This window comes from Rhopalosiphum padi, chromosome 3 (assembly GCF_020882245.1).
Source record: "Rhopalosiphum padi isolate XX-2018 chromosome 3, ASM2088224v1, whole genome shotgun sequence".
NCBI lineage: Eukaryota > Metazoa > Arthropoda > Insecta > Hemiptera > Aphididae > Rhopalosiphum > Rhopalosiphum padi.
In genome coordinates this window covers 34,643,130-34,658,227 of record NC_083599.1, presented here as the reverse complement: position 1 = coordinate 34,658,227, position 15,098 = coordinate 34,643,130, and the positions used below count along the sequence as shown (strand labels likewise).

Here is a 15,098-nt window from a genome sequence, read left to right as displayed (position 1 = left end):
GGTGGTGAGTATATACGGTCCGGCGGCAATCGATATGCCGTGAACCATAGCCGCTGAGCACTATTGCCATTTAGTTCCCATACTTTCTGACTGCAACTTGTGTTTTGTTTTAGAACATACTTAGTTTTAAGCACGGATTTTTTATTTTATAATTTTTTTTTTTTTTTTTTTGGCCGCTTTTGTTGATTTAATTTTTATTCGTGTATTTTTTTTTCTCTCTGTCCACCAATAATTTAATATATATTATACGTATATTGTATGTATATATATTTATTTATAATATATACATTATACAAACACACATACACACATATCTGTATGTGTACACGTTAAGTTCCAAATATATATAGGTACGTATTATTTTATTTTATTTATTTACTATACTATTTAATGTTGCAAGTATACGTTATTCGTATATTTGTCTTGTATTATTATTATTATTTTATTGTTATATTGAAACACTTCGTTATTATTTGATTATTATTGCACTGTAGACATACGACATACGACGTTTTTTTAGAATAATACATAATGTTTATATGTATATATAATTAGGTACCTGCTCCTTTAAGCTATACATTTATACATATCTATGCATATTATGTTGGTATCATATTGAGATTCAAGAAAATATTTTGTTTACATTTTTATTTTAGTTTCGAATTCGATAGTTTCTATACCGAATCTATATCATACTACCTAGTACCTAAGTATCTTTAAAACAAAATAGACATGGTTACTGATTATATTATATTATTTATACTTATATATATTACAGGTTGTCAGTCTATTTAGTCGTATGTTAAAACTGTTCATTTTGTAAGACAAATAGATCGAAACCTAAATTATAATTTAGCTATTTAAAACATCACTGTGTAGTGCTTTCTTATGTTCAAATTGTAAATAACCACTATAAAAATTTGAAAATATCTATAGTTTCTAAAACAGTAGTATAACAACATTAAATTATTTTAACATTTTAAAAATTACATTTTTATTTTTGAATTTATAGTTTCTAACTCTTAAAATGACCATTAATCAAGCTTTATGTCTGAATAGAATTCTACTTATATATATATTACTTATATGATATATATTGTATACCAACCAATTACCATTAGCGTGACTTAATTACATTAAATGATAATTGTATACTATTGTATAAATAAAAGTAGTACAAAACTATATTTTATTCAATGTTCTTTGATCTTTTTTTCTTAAAACATAGTATGCATTATAAAATAAAACGAAATTGCGCTAATCTATACGGCTATACTTACTATATATTACAGTTTCTATCATTTTTTATAGATAGGTATCATCGTTTAGTCTTATATAATTCTTATTATAAACTATTATACAATAGTATAATACACATAATTGAATTTTTAAATTTTGCTTTATATTTAATTGTTTTATAATTCGTTTTCTTTGATTTTCTCCGATACAAATACATTTCATAAACACGATCTTTGATATATAATATATATTATCTACTCAATTAATTTAATTACGTATTTATATTTATATTTGTTTTACTTTATTATTCCATTTATTTATCATACAATATCATGAATGAATAGGTAATGAATAGGTATATTGGTTAATGGTTATGATAAGTTAAACTAGTTAGAGTATTAATATAATATGTTCTTAACCTTTAAAATATATTTTAACTCGTTTCCAATCAATCGAATTGATTCAATTATATATTTATATACGTACTATATATCTATATATTTATGTTACAAATTATTACTAAACCCATAGGCATACTAAATGCTAATATATATACCCTAATAACCGTCCACCTATCTACTATAAATATTATTCAATATTCTCTATATGCATATAGTAATTATATATATGCCGTATTATATTTCTTTACTTTTATCCTATCTATACTTCAAAATTTCTATAGTTTAATAATTCGTCTCTTGTTCTTTCGTCAATATACAATTTTATTTTTAGAGATTATAAGTTTTATATGATATTTTCTAAGTATAATAATATAAGTACATTTTAAATGTATTTATATTTACTATCTATTAGATTTAGATATACATTTATTTTAAAAATGATTTAAGTTTAAGTATATTTAAGTGTTTATATTTATTTTTTTATTATAAACTGTTTATTTTAACACATATACAATTATAATAATAATTTTCATTCGATAATGGATGGATTGTTAGTAAAAACAATAAAGGAAGTCGCTATGCTATATAGTATATAATATATATGTGACAAGTGTACCTCATAATTGAGTAAGTCAGTGTGATGGATATGTTAAATTTGAATTTAATGATAAATAATTGTATGCGAAAAACAATTCTGAGGGAACAAAAATTCTGTTAGCTATTATTTCTATAAAAAGATTTTATTACATATTTAAATTGATATTTTACCACATAGATTTATATTTCCTCAATTCAAAAATATTCCTAATTTTCCAACTACGTAATTTAGTATAATTGTCACTCTTTTGGTCACTTATATTATTTATTATAACAGTATTCTTGCAAAAATAAATATTTTAGTCAGTGAATCATTTGTAATAAATGTAAATTGTTCAAATATTCTATAATTTAACTATAATTGTTTAGATGAATTAATCTATCACATTTTTATGGCAAGCAATAACTTTAACAATATGTTAACCACAAAATTAATATTATTATATTTTGCGTGTAAGCAAAGCGCCACGTGATGTTATAATTCATGAATTATCAAATAAATGATTTTCGAACTTTTGTCTTGTCTTTCGTTTTATTTTATATTTTTATCTATGCTAACATCTTAACTCTGCTGACTTACATACATGTAGGTATTCTTTGTATCCACGGTTGCATTTATTTATTATTATAATTATTATTTTAGGTATCTTATATTAAAAGATCATTGTCGAAATATTGTAATATCCTTGTTAAAATCTCATTAAAATAATATGTATATATATTAAAAAATACTAAACTAGTATAAGAAAACTACAATTTATTTTGACTTTCACTATTAAATTTTCAACTATAAAATAGATATTTTCATATAATTTATTTATACTAAACAGTAATCAATAATTGTTACGAATACATTCATTTTGATCTAGGTACTCTACATTTTTATATTCTATTTTTAGTACCTTTTTCGGCAAACCTACCTTAATTCTACGAACCTATTTATTACTGGGAGTTTGGGACCACACCTATACCATTTCCTTTTATAAATTACATAACCATAACTAATAAGAATAGTTTTTAAACAATGAGTCAATGAAGTGCTTGTTTGTATAATACATATTATATATTATTTCAATACCTTTTTATTAAAGTGTTATAGTATAATATTAAAAAGTTAAAACCCTTTCACAAAATATTGTTTAAAACATACCTACTTACTAAATAATCTTATACAAATTTTCATATTGCATCAGGTAGGCAACTGTTTTCAAAGTTTTAAAGATTTAAAAATGTAAACAGAATGTAATATAGATTGTAGTCTGTATAGAAAGCATTTTTAGTGTTTTGTCATAGAAGCAAGTTAAATAAATTAAACAAACTAAAATACTATAGGAATAAAATTAATATTTAAAATATGAAAGTAATATAATACATTGTAATTTTTAATATCAGGTAAATTTTTACCTTAAAAAACTTTTATAAACTTTGAAATCAAAAATTCTATGTTTTAATTACATGTAAATATAATCTTAATAGTTTTATGATATTTTAATTGGCGTAGATAAGATTAAAAATAGTTTTTTTAAATCCTAATAATAGGTATAATATATCTTAATAGAGATAGTAATATTCTATTAAATGTGTATAATAAATAATATTTACGTTATGGAATATATTTAAAATCTTTTTAAGTTCGTAATTCAAATCATATTGTATGAATATTGACATATTGTAGTATTGTACGTGGTTCTAATATGTGATTCTATTGCTACATTAGGTACTCGTTAAGTGAAATGTTAAATTTTGTATACACAAAATACTAGCTAATTGTGTAAGTAAGTAGCTATTTAAGACATAGAATTTGTAGTAGATATAGTACTATTAATACTTATTGATTTTTATTATTTTAAAATAAATTAAACTTGATTTATGTTTATAAATTCGGGTATAATAACGAAAGATACTATTGCAAAATTAAATAGTACAATAATTCTGTTATCATTTTGAAATAAATCTTTATAAACTTAAATTAATTTATTGATATACCTACAATCTACATATTTATCACGATTCGTAATAATTTGGATATTTAAACTAAATGTCATATTTTATTTATAAATGTGTAATAATTTAGTATTTACACACAAATTTGATATTATAATTAGGTAAATAAAAAAAATATTTGTCTTTGACAAGCCTTTAAACAATTCTGACAGAATTTTGAGATCGTGCGTCAGTAAAAATATATTTGCTAAAGAAATATTCGACATTTAAAATCATATTGGAGAATTAATTGGGAAAAAAATGTGGGGAGTCCAATTGTAAGCCTGTATAGTGTATTTAAATTCCTAACCTGAGCTTGAGAGGTTTATTATAGTTACCTAGATACACATTTAAAATCAAAATAAATCAATGATGAATAATTAATGTATTCAAATACGATCTAAACGGAACTCAGTTAAAACCGAACTTAACCGATATCTTCAACATTTATCTTTTGTTTTTTGTCTAAAGGTAGTCGTAGTCTAGACTCTAGTTAGTACTATAAATTGTTTTCAATTTAATATGCTTATAAATTATAATCTCCTATATAATTTCAAACTCTATGGAATATAATAAAATAAACTAATTTCCATCATCTACATTCTACACTCATCATAATATTCTGTAGTGGATTGTACTTTATTTACATTATTATCGGAATAATAGGTTTCTATGAAATATTTATGTACACATATATATTTACTTATTATAAAGCAAAAATGCAAAATATACATTTTATTGTATAAATATACAAACAGGACATAATAAGTATGTAATATAAAGTAAATTGATTATTAGGTACCTACACGCTTAGGTATACATCACGTTTGGTGTTAACTGTTCTCTAAAAAATCATATTATATATTTATATGTATCTAATTATATTATAGTATATAATCTATGCGTATATTATACACATGATTATATGATTCGAAAACAGCACGCGACAGGTTCAATTACTTTTATTATTCATTTTTTTAATGTAATATCGATTTTCTTATAAAAAAAATTTTGTACGGGAATGGGAAGATATATGCAATGTACGTTTTGAATTTAAAAGGAAATAACTTATGACAAAACCCTAATAATATCCTAATGAATAATCTTTAACTAAATATTGATTTTTTAATGCTATTTCACATTCTATCACCAGGGTATAGCAAATTATATTTTTACTAACTTCTAGATTAATAAATGGTAAGCAACTGCATTTTCACGACGCATCTAACTATTTCCCAGGACTCTTGAGTTTCCTCCAACACATTAAATAATATTATATATATTATTTATAGACATAAAGTTATCAATCAATAATCGTTCATCCTTTCGTTCCTTTGAGACTACAAAACAGACTTTTATCAAATAAATGACAATTTGAATGCGGAAAGTTGACTTCTGGAAAAAGATAAATTGAATACTTTCCCAAATAGTGTTACCATTAGTAGTATTTCTAATACGATAATATTATTTAAACTCCGTTGAATTATTTTGTCTTATTATTATGTTAAACCATTATTTCATTTTTACAATTATAATAGGTAGTTAGTTGTTATAAATTTATAATATATAGTTTTAAACATTTTTACGCTGTCAATTTGACATTTTCTGCTTTTAATCTTTCCAGTTCATAAATAATTTTCATTGGATCCTTTTTGGAGATTTCATCATGATATAATGAACGTGATGGCAGAATTTTTTTCTTTATCATGTAATGGAAAATTAAACAATATATACAGACTTTGAGATATTAACTTTTACGTTTCATCTATTACAATATAAAAACACCGAGTTATTTTGTTTCGCTAGTTATAATATATAATACTCAAAACGCAATTTCCTCGTCGCTACGTTTTTTTCTTCATAAATACATATAAAAGTACCCATAGCGGTCTTAATATCGACCGTTGCATGCACCTATACAAAACAAAGGTGCGACGGCGGAACGTGAGAGGTCGTTGGCGTTTCTATTTGCTCGTTATCTGCGGACTTTTTTTTACGACGGTTTCGAAAATGCCATTTAACATTTAATAATCGAATATGTTTTCTGAACGCCATAGCACTTGGGTTTAAACGTAAATGTAAAAAGTAATAGCTCTTATACATATTTTTCCTATTGAATTTGTTTCAATATAACGGAATTGCACAACACGAATTTCTTTAATAATATATTATTAACATATAACACCGTCGTCTCAAAAACGTATTTTATATGAAAATTCTGATACATAGGTAGACATTGAATGTCATAGCAGACAATAGTTCCAAAAATTAAAATGCATTTAGACACCTTTTTATTGTTGTATTGATAACAAAACATTATATTATGACTTATGAGCCAATTAATTTAAGATCAATTAAATTTTCTTTTACACGGTTTCGATTTTGATCTTATAGAATAAATACATTAAGTATAAATGGTATAATACACGCAAACCATTTTAAAATTACTAAATAAGTTATAACAAATATTCGGTAGTTCGGTACATTTAATAAATGGTAAAATATATTTTTGGTTAAAATTGTATGTAATTAATAAAATAAATGCATACTTTCAAATAACATTTTTAAATGAATGATTAAACAGCTTTACTTATATTTATAAGTTACAACGTGTAATTTGCATAACCTTTATAGTTTAACTTATTCAAATTGAAAAATATACATATACGTATTTAAAGGTATATGCTAATAAATTAAAGTCCTTATTCTCTTTATCTCCGTTCTGTATTGACTTGATAACTAATTTAATCGAAACAATGAAACTAATTTTAGAAATCTTTCCAATTTATAAATTAGGAATATTTTATAGTTTTTTTTTTTACCAATACCTGCTTAGTTTTTTTTTCATCCATGTAAGTGCAGTTATAAATTTTTAATCTATCGCAATAACTTTCTTTTTAATTTTGTTCAAAAAAAATTGTTTTATGATCTTCAAAATTTTTAGAAATTTTTTCAAACACATTTTAATAAAGAATTTGAATTATATTATTTACTTTTATATAATTTGCATCCATATTTTTGTGATAAGTGTTATATAAACTTTTAAAGTTATTTTTGATATTTAATAATTTTGAAGAGCATTATAAGTATTTAGGTATTTTTATCAAATTTTGTTTTACCATTAATAATAATATCTAATAAATTTTAAGTAGGTATCTGATACGCGAAAGATAATATTCATTTTTAAATTAAATAAACATTTTATGTAGTAAGAACTTTCTTAGAACAAGAAATTGTTCTTTATTCTTGTACTAATTGCTGATACAATATTATTAATTCGTTGACCGTAATACTCGTAAGTTATTGTGTGTCAGTCTAAATCAATGTTAATTTTCTGATTTTCATTATAATATTGTAGACCAGACAATTATTGATTTTTTGATTAGGTATTATGAAATAATCAACACAAAACATAAATCGATTTAGCCAATATAGGTAATAATCAGTTTTTTTTATGTAGGTTCCAAGTTCGTAATCATATTGTAATATTATATTTTTTTAATAATGTCAAATTATTTCTACCAAGCTCAAAATGCCTTATTAATAATATAATGTTTGTATACAATTTTTAAAACCCATTTAACAAATATCAATGTGGCCATATTGCCCCTTATTATTTTGGCAGGGGGTTAAATCTCAGTTAATCCTATATAATAGATCAGGGGTGGCGAACCTACGGTACGCTGACCAAATTTCAATGGCACGTGAAAAAATTTAAACTATTAAAAATTATATTATTTATTATGTTTTGATTATAACTGTTATAAGAAATTTAAAGAAACAAATTATATACATTTAAAAAATTATAATAACAAAAAAAGGTGTGCTTACTTAATAAAATAATATATATAAATACATCAGTAATTTTATTTTTAAACTTAGAAAATTTAATTTCTTTTGGGCACGTGAAAAATTTTCAAAACTTTGATTGGGAAAATTTGGCATTTGACCCCAAAAAGGTTCGCCACCCCTGACATAGACAAAAGAAAACGAAAACACTGCTATTCTCGAAAATTCTAAACCACTTGCGCACGCCCGTCGTATAATATATAACGTGTGTGCGGTGTATTGTAAATTATAATGTATACGTTGTATAAATACGCCCCTAGCTGCAGCTATTTATTGAACCGGCGCGAATACACTGTATACAACCACCTCAGTTGTTCACCGGGAGCAGGTCGTTGCGCTCTGTCGTGGTGGTCCGGGACCCGGGAGCGTTGGAAATCTGCGGAAAGCAGTTTCGCATTTAAAAAATCAATAACGCCCGGGCTGTACGGTGCGTGACATACACTATATAGGCGTTATGCCAGACGCAAGGTGCCCCTCGCAGTCCGCGGCTCGCGGTACATTATATTATTTCCTCCGCGAGTCTGCAGAGTGCGTATCCATCATATCAATATCGTATTATATACGTAGTACTCGCATAGACATTATTAGTGCATATGCATATACTAGGCGTTTTATGCTATTATATGATTAATAATATATATATACCTAAATATATGGATATTTCCAACAGTTTCGTATGGGTTCTTTTTTATCCGTGGTTTAGGTGGATCTGTATATTGATCGTACGCATAATACATAACTTAGGTCGGTTTTTTTATGGTGGTTATTACATATTATACTTCATTAGAATTGAAGTTTTTGAATAAGAGTAGGAAATGTGTATAATTTATGACCCGAAGGAATATGAGATTAAATGATAAAAGTGTATTTTGCATGTAAAATAATATTTTGACGTTAATGAATTATGAATACATAATTTATTTCGAATCATACTAGAATGTTTTTGAAAGTTCTTGTTCTAGTCGAAAAATAATAATTGTAACTCTGCAAGTCATACCTATCAATTTTTGTGTATAAATCAACGGATCAACAAATAACAAATAAAATAAATAATTTCGTTATGATTAAACTTGTGTTGCAATGGACCATGATGTAATAATATTATAATATTACTTTATAATCGATTAGTTAAGAATGTATAGATAAGGTAGGTTTAATTTGATATTCTTAGTTCTTATCTACTTTACCTAAAACTTACATTTATATTTACCGAATGCAGAACGTCCATTGAGTATATGAGTGTGTATAAAAACATTTAAATTGATGCGTAAACAAGGATGGCATAATATATAATATGGAGAAATTTCAGAAATTATAATTGTTTCACACAAAAAGTTATTAGTTTTAAATGTTTTAATGTAATTTATACTTATTTTTAAATATTATTAAATAGTTTCATAGAATATTGGCATCATATATAGTACATTTTAATTTTTAATAACCTATAATCCAATCTTTATTTTTATAGCTATATATTTTATGAATTAAATTATTTTATTTGGTTCATCGGTTTCGTCAAAACCCTATTTCTACTAGTAAATGTAAATACCTATATTGTGTATCGATTATAAAACATCCTTAATTAACAATTTCGAAACTACCGTCATGGTATTTTTCTCGTACATTTAAAAAAGAGGATAATGTTGTTAATTATTACTTACCTATTAGTAATAAGTTATAAGTTATAACCCATAACATTAGTATTTTTTTTTTTTTTACACAAAAATAATTATGACACTATGACAGTATCAAGAACTAATAGCGAACCTTTTCAAGCAATAAATATATGTATATTATGTTTCCGATGAATTATTTTTTATTAATGATCAAATCAGACTAAAATAACCAATTTCTTAAAAAAAAAAATGTTAGCTATGTTAAATAAAGTATTCCTAATGTTTCTATGTACAAAAATGTAGTATTAGTAGTATTACATATATGTGTGATATAATGTATCTAATTCACATAAACAAATAAACTAAAAATAAATTATTATATTACTTATAATGATAATAATTATATTATAATAATTAATAAACAAAATATTGGCCATTAAGGCATTGCAATTTATTATAATTGCCAATTGGATCTACTAGATATAGACGTGTATGAATATCTAAAATGTGTATATACGAGTAATATACGATGGAAATTTATACTTTATACTTTTTATCATATACCTATGATGTTAAGTATATATAAATACATACCTAGGTAATGCTTTAAATGTTGTTAGGTTATGATTTATGCTGAGTAAGATACTATTATAATAATATCTTAACCCTAATTAATTTTCATTAAGCATCACGTTATTCTCAATCTCAATAAATAAATTTAAACTATAGTTCAAAATCATTATTTCATCATTTATTTTATTGGCGTTTTAGTGTTTTACCAGTATAAACCCATATCAAAAGTCTAAAATCTACATTTTTATAGCTTGACCTTAATTATTGTAATAAATATATTTTATATATGCAGAAAAAAAACGAATCCTATATTCTACACTATAGACTAATCTGTTCCGCCTTTTTACATGTTGCATTCTTTTCCACTCAAATGTTATAAGTTATAACCTTATAACATTGTGTATAATAAACACTATAAACCATGTAATTAGTTGATTGTCGAAAAAATAATTCAGCCAGATCTTGTATGGTAATATAAATACAACATATAGGTACCATTAAAAAAAATATTTAATTATTCCCAAACTATATATTTTATTTCCTTAGATTTATACATTGTGATTAAATAGAAGAACATACCTATTAATCATCGGCATCTGTCAATTAATTAAAATAATTATAAATCGCTTCTCATGGCTGCATAACTAAATTTAGTACTTATTAAAAAATAAATGTTCAGCAGGCTTAAAACGCTACAAAAAATTAAAAATAAATAGGCTACTGCGTATTTATTAATAGAAGGTAATAACTATAATAACTATTAATAGTAATTACAGAGGTGGTTATTATTTTCATACTGTTAAATTATTTCGAACTTTTTTTAATAATATACTTAAGTTTATTCATATTTGAATATTTCATACATTTTAAAGGAGTAACCTGCACACGTTTGCAGACGACTTGTACATACAATTATGTTCACTGTGTGTATTGAATTCATATTGACAGTAAGTCACTTTATTAAAGTCGATTAACATGGTGTTCACTGATAAAAACGTCCATTTTTTTTAGATTCATCAACAAAATTTTGTATTTTTTCTTAATTTTTTTTTTTTTGAGCTGTTTTCTGATCGAGTTCTGATTTAACTGACTTAGTGAAAATTCATAAAATCGTTAATTTTAATACCTAAAGCGTGAAAATTGAATGCAAGGTTTTTCATATATTTTTCTCGTATAAAGTGATTCAAGAATATTTAAAATATATAGCCATCTTTTTTTGTATTAGCGTTTGAACTTTTGAAAATTGAATAATGAAGATATTATATTGATTTTATACACAGCAGATCGAATTACCTAGTTTTTAAAACTATAGGTATACGATATACTTATTTATAATATTTAATGAGAAATATAGGAAGCGTTTATACAGTAATCGTCAAAAATATCATAAAAAATTATATAGTATATACAGTTGTAATTTCGAACACTTAACTTAAGATATTTTGAGTTTTAAAAATAAATTTCAATAACTTACTTCTATAAACTATTTAAATAGATATAAAAACAAAAAAATTAACTGAAAATGAAAACGATGAATAACACACGTTAACACATTCGTACCTATAGGTACCTAAACGTTGATGTTTAAATGAATACAAGTCATTAGTAAGTAATTATAGAATATAAAATTAAAAACTAAGAATAAAAGGTAATACTATAGGCACCCACTGAATCGACAACGAAAATAAATAATTGTTGATATGTTCCTATAAGAATCAATATTCAATATCAATTTTGTCGATTTGTCGACTAATACCTATCATTGCAGATTTATAAATTATAAAATACTATTATATATATCATCAATGCTAATATTCAATATTTTAGATTCTGAGTGGAACAGTGCATGTATTGATTTTGCAAAGTGTGATTTTTTGGTAACTGCGTAGACAATAAAAATGCTTCAAATTTTCACTTTGAGGAAGGTGTTGGATGTGAATTGATTAAAGTTTATACTATTATACTTTAGAGAGGTAAAAATTTAAAAATTCACTGTACCTACCTATTTTTTATAATTAGCAAAAATTGAAATTTTTACGCAAATCCAATATTATTATTAAAATAATTGTTTTGTAACCATGGTTATCTAAAGGCTAAATGTTTACAGTTTTTACACAGAATCATTTTTCATCGTATACAATGAGTTATAATTGAATTCAAATTTAACAAAATCGTCAAAATCCATATTTATAGAGATTTACTCAATACCAACTTTCACTGGACATCTAATGTACCTACAATAGAGCGTTACCCACTTACCTAATTTAAAATTATTTTAGTAATACGAATAGTGTAACCTTAAACGCATTTAAATTTCCTAAAAAGTGTTAATAACTTTTCTCCGCCCTAAAGTTTTTGACTATAATGCAAAAGTGAACAGGGTGTGTTTGCGAGCGCTATTTGACTGGTGGCATATAGCATATTCCAATAATCAATACTATTGTTTCGGGAGACTGGAGTGTAGGAACAAAGAATAAAATAATATAATGCCATTTTATTAAATACGCGATGGCGATGACGGACGGTTCTACTTGAGCTCGCGCAATCGTCAACGCGGCAGGCGGCCGGGCCGTCGATCGCTCGAGCTACTCGGTCTGCAGGTCGGTAGTGTTACGATAGATGGGTTGAGGGGGGAGGGGCGGAGACGAGACCGCCGCCGATAAGCAGTTGCATTAAAAGGAATTTTGTAAGCTTTCCACCAGCGGCGGGATCTCGAAGCTCGTTCGCGCGCACGCGCCCCCGGCTCAACGACGTCCGATCATCGCATGATCCGTCGCAACTCGACAGTTGTTCCACTTTTATCATTATCATCATCAATATTAATATAATATTATTACGAATGAATACATTTTTTCTTCACGCACCATAGTCCGTAAAAACTACAAGCTCTGCACCGGTGTTGTTTTACTCTAAAAATTATATAAAAAAAAAAATCATAAAATTAATTACACTATTATTGTACGATATACAGTAAAGTTGTTATCGTCGTCATGTGTTTGACTCACCGGGCCGATGGTGCGTGTCTGCGCGTGCGTGTCTCGGTGCGCGTGCGCCGGTCCATATGCGTGTGCGTATCGCGTACCGATGTTATTAGCATAATAATAATGTAATCACGATCACAATCATCAAACCATAATCATAATCATAATAATCATGTGTATATTATTTACATAAATTTAACCGCGTTTAACGACATCTATACTCGAACATGTAAAGTCGTCGTTTCGCGATCTGTATACCTATCTAGTATAATAGAGCAGTTGCATGTTTACGCGGATAGTTATTTATTATTATATTTTAATACTTTACTGTTCGTTTAACGGTTAAATCGAAGTTTAGGCAATTAGACGACATTCGAATACATCTCACGTAAGCGCGTATTATATTGTACGTCGACGAGGACGAGGACGACGACGACGACGACGCCGCCGCCGCCGCCGCACACGTCGAGTCAGACGCGTCTCACTTTTCCCGCACTCTCGCCGTCGCTCGCTCGCTCTCGGACGCCCGGACGTCTTCGTCGTCTCTCCCGCACACACGTCTTACTCTACTTGCCCTGTCACTGTCTCTTTTTTTCTATTTGTTTTTCTTCGTTTCGTATTTTCCGTTTTTTTTTCGTTTTATAGTCGATCGAAAATGCGTTTGCCGACAGTTGATCCTGTAGTTCGCCGTGCCGGTACTTGTGCGTTTGGAAAATGCCACTGAACTTGGGCGGTTCTCGACGGACTGCGAGTTGCGAGTCAACAATCATAATTCATAATATTATTTTAGTTTGTCAGCTGTTTTGGCTGTACTTAACAATATATTTTTACGTGGTAGGTAACGATTGCTATTGTTTTTTTTTCTATCCTCGCTCGATAACCGCGAAATTCCGAACTATATTAACTCCTCACTCCAACGAGATCGACCGCGATGTTCGGCAATACCCATCCCCCGAATTTATTATATATTATATTTAACAGTTCTATTTTTGTGTACCTTTATAAACATCTCGTATAAAATGTTAATTTTATGTATTAAATCAATGAGCATTCTAGCTTCTAATAAAAAAAATATTTTCTAGGATTGGAACAGTTATTACTATTTTTATTTTATCTAAATAAAGACTGCAAGTAGGTCTAACAAATGTTGTTTTAAAAGTAATTTTAACGATTTATTACAGAAGCACGATTAATAATAAAGATTTATTTTTCATTCAAGGTACTAGCTAGGTAGGCTAGGATATTTTTATTTTATTTTATGACTTGTTAAATAAAAATTGAACAAGTATCCTGGTTAATTATTTACTACTTAATACTTATAGGTTATCGGTACTTATAATATAGTGTTGATTATTTATTTTTTATGTGTAGGTAGTATTTAACATTATATTACACTTTTTTATAGTATAGCTATCATCTATCTGATTATTATGAATATTCTTATAAGAACTAAATTTTAGATTTGATTTTATTACGTATATATAGATGAAAATAATTTTTAATTTCTATTGCAGGGTTTAAAAACCAATCAATACTACTAATTATAAATGTATACCTAAGTTACATGGACAATCACTAAACATTTATTAAATCAATAATGACCTATTGGTTTCTTAAATATGATTTAGTGGTCCACTTAACCCATTAAAGTCTATTAAACATTTAATTAATATAATTTTTCATGTAACCTGGCATAGATCTATTAAAAAATATTCAGTGATTAATTATTTAAGTAATTACATACAGTCCATATTCTAAGTATTTTGAAACTATCATTGTCAATTGTCATTGTTGTTACCCATCAGTCCTGTAAAATAAAAGGGTTTATTCAATGAAATCAGTAGCAGATTTCTTAGATC

The 15,098-nt window shown here is 26.2% G+C and overlaps 1 protein-coding gene across 9 annotated transcripts in view; it reads left to right on the top strand.

Annotated features, from left to right (window-relative positions):
- The first annotated feature begins 40 nt into the window (after nt 1-40).
- Nucleotides 41-15,098, top strand: part of LOC132924439 (ELAV-like protein 3) — a 37,982-nt gene continuing 22,924 nt past the window's right edge. For 2 of the 9 annotated variants that reach the window (XM_060988757.1, XM_060988756.1), the window contains exon 1: nt 42-350. The gene's annotated coding sequence lies outside the window, so the exon portion shown is untranslated. Of the gene's footprint in view, nt 351-13,316; nt 14,074-15,098 lie in introns of those variants that run through there. The other 7 variants (XM_060988760.1, XM_060988762.1, XM_060988759.1 and 4 more) reach the window with 6 other exon arrangements.